The sequence below is a fragment of the Lagenorhynchus albirostris genome, chromosome 17 (genome assembly GCF_949774975.1).
Source record: "Lagenorhynchus albirostris chromosome 17, mLagAlb1.1, whole genome shotgun sequence".
NCBI classification, from domain to species: Eukaryota; Metazoa; Chordata; class Mammalia; order Artiodactyla; family Delphinidae; genus Lagenorhynchus; species Lagenorhynchus albirostris.
This window is the reverse complement of record NC_083111.1, coordinates 61,720,681-61,732,866: the sequence shown is the minus strand read 5'-3', so window position 1 is coordinate 61,732,866 and position 12,186 is coordinate 61,720,681. Positions and strand designations below refer to the sequence as shown.

The 12,186-nt window shown below is 44.8% G+C and overlaps 1 protein-coding gene across 1 annotated transcript in view; it reads left to right on the top strand.

Annotated features, from left to right (window-relative positions):
* The window catches only part of EXT1 (exostosin glycosyltransferase 1), a 291,664-nt gene that overhangs the window by 235,547 nt on the left and 43,931 nt on the right, over positions 1–12,186 (top strand). The gene's annotated exons all lie outside the window — the stretch shown is intronic.

Below are 12,186 nucleotides of genomic sequence, written 5' to 3'. Positions count from 1 at the left end.
ATGGCACTACAAGGTATTATCTCACAGCAAATGATAATTAAACACCTGTGAAATCAATTAGCCCTTTAAGCAGGGAAAAAAAGTTTTCCAATTATGTTTTCGCACCTCAAAAACTTTTATAATTCCAAAACCAGCGCTCGTGGAGAGGGGTATGGTCAATCGGCGTTACTGAGTCCACTTTCCATTAAGATCATCCCTAAATTTTGCTTTGACTTAATCCTGAGGAAGGCAGTTTGTGGTACCCTCTCCCTTCCAGAGCGGATACAGTCACCTTTGGAGCTGACTCTGAGCTATCTATCTGACACACAGCTGAGCTGTCAGCTCCTCTGCAAAGGAGGTTACCACTTTGTGTTTTGATGCCAAGTTTTACTTGACAGTTTATTTAAAAGCCAAGATTCCTTAATGGAAACCAAGCAACAAGACGTTCCATGTGACAGAATTGCTCTCTCTTTAAGGGCCCTGTAGCCAAGAGTTCTGAGCCATCTTCATTCCAAATTCATCACCTGAAAACAGAGTGGTTAATAGCTGAAAACTAACACAGTGGAAAACTGGGAATCATGGCAGGTCTTTCAGCCCCACAGGATCATGTGTGTTTCATCGCTGGCTTTGGTAACAAATTAGCTATTCCAGATGCTTCTTTTGGAAAATGATCTGCACATCTGAAGAACTGAATGGATTTGGGAGAGAGGACATAACAATTTGAGACTCAAAAAGAAGAAAAAGAAACAGGCCTTTGACATCCTCTACATTATGCCTCGTATGTACAAAGGCCATTCCAAAAATATGCTTGCTTAATCCTTATTGATACTCATATGTGCTTTAATTTGCGTAATACTCTCATCTATACTGTTTCATTACATCCTCAGTAGACTTCATTATTAGGTAGGCAAGACTAGTATGTTTGTCCCATTTTATATATAAGCATGGATTCAGAACCAGAGTATAACTTGCTTAAAATCAAACAGTGACAAAGTTAAGACCAGAACCTATATTTTCTAGGTGTTACTTTATGTAGGCTTCATCCTATCACTCTACATAAACATCTCTTAAAGACATTCCTTTTTTAAAAAAAAAAATTTCTAAAGACATTTTTAATGGGATCTTGCTTTCATAGCAGATGGCATTTGGAGAAGTTGATGAATCTTAATGTTAACCAGAGACATCAGGCTGATATTGCATAAAGCAAAGATGAGAGAGAACTTGTCTTATATCCTTTTAGAAACTTGTCCTACAGATTTACCCTTGTGAATGTGGGCGGCGTTTTTGGACACTTTATGACCTCACAGGCATTATTCGCTGAGGAATAAGGAGATCTGGCATTCATTCAACAACTATTTCTTAAAAAATGACTATGGTCCAAGCACAAGTCTAGCGGCTGGGGTCACAGCAGTGAATAGGAACAGTTGGCCAGAAAGACAAATATGTGCATGAATTCAGACAGTGGTAAATCCTAGGACAGAGACGAAATGGGGAATTGGGACAGTGAGTGCTGGGAACACAGCAGCTGCTTCTCAAGGGGAACAGTGCTGAGCAGAGCTGGCTGGAGGAGAGGCAGAGGTGACTCAGTGTCACAGACTCTTTCTCCCAGGGCACTGTTGTGCTTCTGCAAAGGAAATGGCAGAATCTAGACTTACGGGCTTTCCCAACCTCCAGTGCCCGGACCCCTCATGGAGGCTGATGTGGTCAGTAAGCCATGTGTGGCATCAATTGCTCATCATAACAGATTTTGATGTCTCATGGAGGCACATATGCACCTGTACGATTATATACTCACATACCCAGGTGAGAGAGATGAAACTTTCCGTAGACAACTAGCTTCATGCAGCTTGCATATTATGTTGGCGTCCTGTAAATTTTGAGCATGGGCCATCGCTGCCCATGCAAATTTCTGAGGTCTCATTTGCTTGTTCAGTGCAGAAGCCCCAGCGGTGAGCTGGCCCTGACTGTCCAAGTCAGAAGGTGGAGCCCAGGAATGGTAAAGGTGGGAAAGGAGACGGGAAATGAGGGTAGCTGAAACCAGCATCATTTCCTTAGCTGTGTGTAATTGGATTCTCAAGGTATTTTATAATCACTTAAGTGCAAGGAGCAGATGAAGGGCTCCAGCACTGACCGAGAATGCAGGGTATGTGAGGTTCGCCACTGGACGGCCCCTACGCAGTGTCTACTCTGGTGACGAGAACAGCCCAGCAGGAATTCCAGACATCCTCCTAATCCCAGTGCTGACGGAGGCTGGCTGTGCAGGGAGGAACGTCTTGGCTCAAGAAGGGAAGGGGTCAGAACATTGGGGTGAGCCCAGTTTTCTTTGGGGAATGAGGAGTCTTCGCCTTTGCACCGATGCAGTGTTTATCATGGCAGAAGCCGGGAAGAGGTTCTCCAGTTTTATTTTCTTTGGCTCAGATGTGGAGGAAAGCCAGGAGACAGTTCAGTTTGAATAGCGCTGTGCATACATTTAACTTGATTTGCAAATAATGCTGTTTAGCAGGGCTGGTGAAACACACATTCCCCGCCCCCCCCCCCACCCTTCATCAGTGTGCAGAGAGGACAGAACTTTTAACAAGATGCCAGGCCTTTGGAAATAAAGACAGAGAAGGGATACAAAATGTACAAAAGGAAGACACTATATATAAAAGACACTCTTTTCCATTCTCTAAGTCAGTTGTGCTCAGCCTAAACACAGGAGTGAACATCATACTAGGAAGGACTGGCATAATCAAGAGTCAGACGTATTGTTATGAGCTAAGCAGAGGTGCTTGCGGCGAAGGGCTCATGTCTCTTCTTTGTGTCTCTGTTGTTTCTGCAGCCCCTCCCGCCCCCCTGCAAACCAGTGGATACTGAGTACTTTTCATCTATTTCATACCTATGTTTTGAGTGGCTCCTGTAGGCCAGGCCCTGGGGGTAGGTGTTGGTTCAACAGAAAGTAGGACCGTGGCCCTCCCTCCCGGAGCCCAGTGGAAGGGAAACAAGAAAATGGGCAACTGGATCCAGAGGGAGAAGTAGACAGGGAATCCTGGGTGCCATGTGAGCAGCAAGAGGGCCTCGGGGTGAGACTTAGGGATCGGGGAAGGTTTCCTCCGGGGTGGAAGGGAAGAAGGGTGTGTAGGGAAGTACCCTGTCCACAGGCTGCTCCCTGGGACTCGGCCTGTCCCCGAGGAGTCACCATTGAGGCTTGACATCCCACGCTGCTGGCCCCGCAGCCTCAGTCCACACTTCCTGGCCCCGCTGCGCTTGGCTGGCTTGTCTTCGTGGCGCAGAGCCTGGTGAAAGGTTAATGGTAAGATAATGACCTTGAGCTTCCCAGTTGCCCTTGGGTCTGTCCCAGACATTTAGCTCCCGCAGTCAGGACCTTGGTGTGCCTCTTGTGGACCCTTTTATCCATCTGAGGTCACAGCTGCTGCTGGCTCCTTAATTGTCACTCCCTTCCCTTTCCCCCCCCTGTACCCAGAGAACCCCTTATTTAGCACTTTCAGAAATGCTTTATTTCCAACCAGAGAATTTAGACCCACACGTCCTGGAATTGCGTTTATCTCAGAGCACTTTGAAATTTGGTATTGCCGAGCAGAAAAGCCGGTGCTCCAAAATCTCGCCTCCTTCCGATAGCTTCCTGAGGTTCACGGCCCCTGGCACAATATATTCAAAATCTTTCGTTTTCCCCTTTTGTGGGGAAGTTACTCCTTCCTTCGACGCAGCTCTGGGAGACAACAGAGCCCTTCTTGTACAAGCCCCACGAAGTACAACTCTGCTACTCGACTTCATCATCTGTAAAATGGGGCCACTTCATGTGTGGTTGTAGAGAGAAAGGGCAGGAATGAACACGGATTGTTGCCCCACCCATGGGAAACATGTAATCAGTGGGGGGATGATTATTATAATTGTTATCATCAATGGCTGTCCTATTTTTGTCACTTACTTTTACATATTAGCCATTGAGCTGCTATGTAATGGGCGGGAACCGACATGGTCTTCTCTATGGTGTACCTGGTACATGTTCAGTTCATTAATACGTGCAGGGGAGGGTTACCACCTGGTCCAGGTTTACAGTTCTTAGCTGTCAGTGGATGTTTAGGGTAGAGATGGGGTGAGGGAGTTTAGACTTGATATGGGATTATGATCCAGTGTGTTCAGATGCAGGGTTTGATTCCAGGGATCCAGCCGGCTCTTTCTTCTTCCCTGTGAAAAGCAGGTATAACCATATCCACCTCCTGGGGTGGCTGTGAGGCTTAAATGAGATAATGTGTGCGAAAGAGCCAGTACCTCCCCTGGGGCCTCCCGCCCCAGCCAGAGCCCACACACTCTTCCTCCCTCCCTTCCCGATGTTGAAATGGATTTTAAATGGGCATAAAAAGAAGATGGTCTTAAGTGGAAAGCCAGGAAGTGTGAAAGGGTGGACAGCTTGGGATCGGCAGGGTCATTCAGAGGAGCACCACAAAGAAATCATTTCCTAATCCTTGGCCTGACCGGCCCCAGAGGTTCGAGCAGCCGGCAGTGCTCAGGGCAGAGTGGCCTGTGTTAGGCATCTCACCATCTCCAGATAGCGAGGGCCTTCCCGCTGGGAGCTACTGAGTCCCTGAGGCTGCAGTCACTCTGGTCACCAGCGCCACACACTAGGATAGTCCATCTGCATTTCCCTGACTCCGGAACATAGAGTAGCTCATTCGTGGGCACAGACGCTGTATGAGCAGGTGGCGTGAAGAAACTGAGGCTCAGTGAATCCCGTGAATTCACAAAGACCACTGGGGCCTGTACTTTTCTGTGTAGACAACAAATAGAGATAGAATGGTGGCCAATGGACCCATTTTCCAGCTAAAAGATTGGCTCCCACTCATGGTTTTCTCAGTTCAAATCTGTGCCTTGGGCCAATTTCATTTTATTACATGCTATGGATTTTGGGGTCTTCTCAAAAATAATTGAACTTTTAAGCATCTAATCTGTGATAGTCCAAGAAAGGGCCTAAGGCAACATAGATATTAAATAACAGAGCACCATCTTGGACTGAACTCCTGGTGTGACACGGGGTGGAGTTTTGAGTAGGGGAGAAAGAGTCCTTTTAAATGGTAGCCTTTTGTTGCCAATGCTTGAAAGTAGGTGAAAGGTTTAGGACTTCACCGTGTAAGAAACATAACTTTCAGACACTCCATTTGTGTGGGCTGCCGAGGAGACGGTATCGTGTAGGACAGAGCAAAGGCCCTTTAGAATCAGAAAGCCTGGAGCGGCGCCCCGGTGGCTCCACAGCTGTGACCTGCGTTGGCAAGGTTATCGGGCTGTGCGAACTTCATATCTGCCTGTGAAGTTGGCTTATATCAAGTCCTCAGCGTTCCTTTGGTGACATGTCACTCTTCTGCTTGAGCCCTTCAGGGAGTCACGACCACGTGCACAGGATCATGTCTGAGGTCCAGGAGATCCTCCCAGGGGGGACCCTGCTTGTACCAGCAGCCTCATCTCTCCTCCCCGTCTGGTGCACCCCAGCCTCTGGGCAGCGTGTCTCACCTTGGTGTCCCTGTTCCTGCTCTGCTACCTCTACCCCCAGAGACACCTGTCGCCTCCTCTCAGCTCTTTGCCGGACTGATTCTTGCTCTTCCTTTAATATTAGCTCAGAATCTCCCATCCTCCAAGAGGCATCCCTGCTTCTCACGTTCCCCACCGAAGCCAAGCTGTGCCTGTTTTTTTTCTCTTCTCTACATAACTCCCAGCCCTTGCCTCCATCCTCCCATTTCCCTCACCGAATGACAATCATTTGATAACACATCTGCCTTCTCCCTGGACCATCAGTTCCTTGAACAGTATTTGACACATGGTACTAGGCATTACTAGGCATTAGGCATTCAACTAATGTTTGTTGAATGAATGAAAGAAAGCACAGAGGAGGTGCCAAGGAAGCTATTTTATTTCCCTTATCCCAGAGCACTTTGTGCAGCTACAACAGTCAGAAGCTGTTTTTGCGTTCTTTGTTTTTTTTTTTCAGGGATGTGATTCTAACCTGGGGGTAAGCAAAGAAGATTGAGTACTTATGAGGATGGGGGCTGAGAGGGAGCGTATCAGCTGTAGATGTTCACTTTATAAATCAATACGTGAGACAAACTGTAGCAGCATCAGGGGGACACTAGAATTGTGTGGCTACAGGGAGGAGAGCCTGGCTCACGTCTTCTCTATCCTCTTTGATTAGCAGAAAGCAGGCTCACGTGGAACTGAGCCTACCAGGGAATTGTGGGAAGCACAGCTGGACCCGTGGGCACACTGCACCAGCATCATCCATGTCTATGGAGCGTTTGATAATAAGGCAAAATCCTTTCAATTAGAAACCGCTGTTGTGGTTCACAGCTTCTGTTTTCATTTTATTTTCAAGGGTCTGCTCTACACGGCTCCCTGGCTCTGTCTTGGGGAATGCGTTCCTCTTCCGTTTGTTACGTTTTTGAAATGTTTGTATTCCTCTTGAACTGCTGTAGTTTATACAAAAATTTACGATCACGCAGTGCCTTGCAGTTTCTGCTGTACGCACGCGATCTCATTTAATCTTCACATCTTTGAGGCCCAGAGAAGCTAAACAGTCTGCACAGGGGCACACAGAAAGTGGTAGATCCAGAAGCCAAGTTCTTCATCCCAGGTTTTCCTACGTAAACCGGCTGTATTTTCCGTTATATTCGGTCACCTCCCTTCCAATCATAGCTACCATTTATGGATTGCTTATAATGTGCCCAGGCTTAGTTAAAATGTATCATTTCATCCTCACAGTAGAAGTATTATCCCCATTTTGCCAACCAGGAAACTAAGATCTAGACAAATTAAAAACTTTCCCAAGGGCTTCCCTGGTGGCGCAGTGGTTGAGAGTCCGCCTGCCGATGCAGGGGACATGGGTTCGTGCCCCGGTCCGGGAAGATCCCACATGCCGTGGAGCGGCCGGGCCCGTGAGCCATGGCCGCTGAGCCTGCGCGTCCGGAGCCTGTGCTCCGCAACGGGAGAGGCCACACAGTGAGAGGCCCGCGTACCGCAAAAAAAAAAAAAAAACAACTTTCCCAAGAACATTCAGCTTGTGAATAGCCAAGGTGAAATTGGAACCCAGGTTTGGCTGGGTCTAAAGCTGCTTAACAACTAAGCTTTTAATCGTTAGGCTCTTAACCACCGTGCCAGTGGTTCTCAAAATTTAGGGCGCATCTTAATTATCTGGAGGGCTTGTTAAAACAGAATCCTGGGCCCTTCCCGCAGGGTTTCTGATTCAGCAGGCCTGGGTGAGGCTGAGAATGTACATTTCTACCAATTTCCCAGATGATGCTACTAGTTGGAAGAGTGTACTTTGAGGACCCCAGCACTAATGCCACATCGCCCTCCACCCATATGCTGGTTGCACTGAATTGCTCCCAGCCCCCCCCAAAAAAAAGTTTCATATGAAGGGGAAGGGCTTCAATTATGCATTATTGTATGGCCCATTTTAAATGGGGTGTATCCCATACATTATTCACTGCAACTTTAAGGTTGTTGTAGTGAATTATTTCGGCCGTAGAACGGGTTTGGTTTCTAGGTTAAATACAGGGTCATGTTATTTTTATTGCATTTTTCATTGAAGCAGTTTATGGAAACTGTTCTGTCTTCTGTGTCATCACCTATACAGCAGGGGACTTAAGGGCCATCTGAAAAGGGTACCAAAACCGTTATTAATAAAGCTGAAAGTTCTCTGAGATTAGTTGCCTCCCTCGTCTACTTACCTTCTTGCTTAGATCTCATATGTTCGTTATTTCTTGTTTTTAAGAAGTTTATGATTTTGATGTGATCTATATTTCTAAGCTTAAGTCATAGGGAAGAATTAGTCTCTAAAAAGACTGTCCCCCTCACTTGACCTGTCGTCTCCACATCTTGTTCCCCAGTCCCTATCCACTGGTTGCCACCAACCCGTTCTCCATCTCTGTAATTATGTCATTTCATGAACACTATATAAATGGACTAATTCAGAATATGTCCTTTTGGGATTGGCTTTTTCACTTAGGATAATTTTCTTGAGGTTGTTGTGTGTATCAGTAGTTCATTTCCTTTTATTGCTAAGAAGTATTTTAAGCTATACATGCACCACAGTTGGCTGAATGATTCACCCACTGAAGGATATTTGGATGGTTTCCAGTTTGGGGCTATTAAGGAGAAAGCTGCTGTGAACATTCGTGGACAAGTTTCTGCGTGAAAACAAGTTTTCATTTCTCTGGGATAGATGCCCGAGAGTGCAATTGCTGGGTGCTAAGCCCATTTTTAGTTCTAAAAGAAACTGCCAAAGCATTTTCCAACGCGGCCGCCCCAGTTTACCATCCCACCAGCAGTACACGAGTGTTCCAGTGTCTCTGCAGCCACGTCTGCACCTGTTGTCATGTGTCCTCTTGATTATAGCCGTCCTACTCGCTGTAAAGTGATATTTCCTTGTTTTGATTTGCATTTCCCTAAAGACTAATGGTTAAGTATCTTTTCATGTGCTTATTGGCACTTCGTATATTTTCTTCGGAACAATGTCTATTCACATCCTTTGCCTGTTTTTATAAATTTATTTATTTATTTATTTTGACTGCATTGGGTCTTTGTTGACGTGTGCGGACTTTTCTCTAGTCGCGGTGAGCGGGGGCTACTCTTGGTTGCAGTGCACGGGCTTCTCATTGTGGTGGCTTCTCTTGTTGTGGAGCATGGGCTCTAGGCACGTGGTCTCAGTAGTTGTGGCTCGCGGGCTCTAGAGCACAGGTTCAGTAATTGTGGCGCACGGGCTTAGTTGTTCCGCGGCATGTGGGATCTTCCTGGACCAGGGCTCGAACCCGTGTTCCCTGCATTGGCAGGCGGATTCTTAACCACTGTGCCACCAGGGAAGCCCCCGTTTGCCTGTTTTTAAGTTGGATTATTTGTCTTTTGATTGTTGGGTTGTAAGAGTTCTTTACCTTTTCTGGATAAAAGTCCCTTGTCAGATTTATGATTTGCAAATATTTTCTCTCTTCTATAGGTTGTATTTTCACTTTCTCCGTGGGAGCTGGGGGTAGAGGGAGACCGGTCTTCTCAGCTGTACTCGCCTACGTTAGAACTTCTATTAGGTAGAGCTGTTGGGGGTTGGTGATGGAGCAGATCTCGGCTCAGATGCTCCAGACGTTCTCAGTTCTTGCTGATATTTGGTAGATTTTCTTGAACGAATGTTTTTCCATTTGTCGTCATGACCTTAGGACAATTTCCAGAAACTTTCAATGATGCTCTTATAATTTGTACCAGTTAAATTGTTGTTTTGGTGGGAAGAGTGTCCTCAGAATTCCCTAGTGTGTCATTCTGGAAGGCCAGGCTTCCACAGTGTACTTAATACAAATGCCCTCAGGAGATGTTACACCTGAAGTCCTCATCAGTCTTTTCTAGTTATCCAATGAGTCTTTGGTAGATCTAGCAGCTGAAGAAGCATTTTCTCTACACAACATCTGCAAGACTAGAACAGTGCCTGGAACATAGTATTTCTTAAAAGAATGATTGAATAAATGAACAAGTTTAAGCACCTAGAAGGAGGTAGACATGGGGCATGGGAGAACATCAGAGAGCTGAGTGGGAGGGTACCAAATACATACGTGGCCCAATTAGAAAGATTGTCCCCTTTGCAGGCATCATTACTTCTCCAATTGTAGTACACAGTAATTCATAGGCTCACTGTCACTAGAGCCCAAGAATGAGGCTGGTCCATGGGTTGAGCATGATTAGAAATCCAAAAATCATTGTTTCAGGGTATGAGTGATTATGTTTCTGTACGTCTTTGTGTGTCAATATAAATACACACATTACACATTGTGTACACGAGCAGATTTCTGTAGACACATATACACACATACATACAGTGGTTATGGAAACTTTTGGAGCAGTGGGATACTCTCAAAGGGACATTCTTCTTTCTTACCTAAAAATGATAACATAAAGAATAATGGAATGTTCAAAACCATCTTTAGTCATCTTGCCCAACTGACTCATTTTGCAGATGAGGAAACTGAGGCCCAGAGAGCCCATCGTTTTGTTCTTAATCTCACAGCTTACCTAGTGGGTTCCTGATTCCAGCAGGAATGATTGTCCCTCATCTTCTGTTACCTATTACGTGAATGAACACAAGTTTCAATCATGTTTCAATCATTTTATTCACTACATCAGCAAATCTTCCTACACAACCCCTTAAAAATCAATAGCTTGAATAGCTGTCATTTGAATTTTTCCTACAAGTTTTCTGCCTTTCCTCTTGCCCACTCCTTCCCTGAAGTAAATTTTGCAACTGGCAACTTTGAAACTTGTTACAATCCAGCACATTAATAGGGTTTTACATTTTAGCAGCCTAATGATAAGGAGGTGGGGCCTTCTGTTCTAGACCCTCAGGGGTTTCGATTCTGGGCATTTATTAAACTTTGCTGTAGCCTCAAGTATATTTGACCTTTTTATATTAAAGAAAAGTTTCAGTTTAAACTTTATACATATATATTGTGTGTATGTACATAGTTCACTCTTCTCCACTGATGAGGTAGATATTCAGACATTATCAACAGTTGAACTTGAAGATACTTGTCAATTATTTCCCTATGTTTGGTAAGGAAGAGAAGCCATTGCTATCATAATTTATTATTATTTTCATCTAGCTAGATTTGAACCCTCTTAAAAATCTTTTCTACTTGGAGGTCTATTTTGCAGTTTAATTAATGTAGCAAGGGTTTTCTTTTTTTTCTTTTTCTTTTTTTTTTTTAAATTTTACTCTCAATGGAGATAATCCATTCACAGTGACCTTTCCTTGTGCAAATTAATTGTACACGCTTGTTTAAGTAAATGGTCCTTTGCATGACGTCTCTTCTTAATGATGGGCTTATAATCGAAAATTGGCTTATTCCCATATGCCTAGTTTGTGTGAGAATATAAAAATAGATGTGGACTTGAAAAATATAAATGTATATATCAGTATCCCCAAAAGAGGAGGGAAGAATCCAATGCCTTCAGGCTATGATTAAATTAGACTATTAGAGTCAGAAAGTGCTGGTGACATATGCTACTGTCAAAGTCACCTGTCTGCTGAGCCTGGGAGGGTCTTGAAAAAGGAGAGTGATTTCATCCTGGCTCTGAGAAACTGGGCCTTCACAGGACCTGAGCCATCTCCAGTTTCCCAAGTTTTCTTAAGCTCCAAATGAAATTTCAGCTGTGTGTTTAGGAACGTATTTGTGGAAATCATTTTTATTTTTTTTTATTTATTTATTTTTAAAAGATTTCTAGTTTAATTAATTAATTAATTTGGCCATGCTGTGTGGCCTGCGGGATCTTAGTTCCCTGACCAGGGATTGAACTCGTGTACCCTACATTGGGAGTGCAGAGTCTTAAGCACTGGACTGCCAGGGAAGTCCCTGGAAATCATTTTTAAAGTGCTAGCCCTGAATAAAATGAGAGGCTTGTTACCTTTCCTGCACTTCACCGGTATAAAGAGACAGGTGACATTCATATTACATTTTGCATTTTTTCAAGTGTAGAAACAGTGTGATACAACTAAATGGTGTTTGAGGAAGAAATCATCTCTTCTGCTGCCCAGGTTCCCACAGGCCCCACCGTTTTTTGTTTTTTTTTCCTGTTATTCCTCTTTCCCCATTTCTTGGGCTGGCTCCTTCTCTCTCACCTCCATGCCAACCATTCTTATACAGGAGTGTTTGTCTGGGGTAACAAAATGTTCTTGGTTAAAAGTAGAAACTCCAGCTTGAAGAAGAAACTAAATGTTTTGTGCTTAGAATGGAGGTTTCCTGAGTAGGTTTTAGTAGCATGGGTTTGTGGGGTAGGAAACAAGAACAGCCTTCGTTTTATTGAATGACATGGCATTAAAAAAGAACAACTAGCGGTGAGTATTTTTTAAGCTTATGGGGGCAACCTATTTTCATCCGAGACAAAAATCTGATTTGGGAAGCAAAGGCTGGGCAAGCCAAAATTTTGCTGGGACCATCAGACTTGTCTTTTATGAACTGTTTGCAAAAGGCCCTAATTGCTTTGTCCAGTGTGATGGTTCACATTTCTTCTCCTTCATGCAACAACCCTGCCCACCTCCCGCCCTGGAAAAGTGAGGCTTGCCTGTGTATCGCCCAAGTTGCTCTGGGTAATCTCTGGTAGGTGTGCACCCACCCCAGGTATGCTGACTCACCTCTCCCCCGACCCTCTCCCCTGCCCCATTCCTAACGCGTCTTTACTTGCTCATGG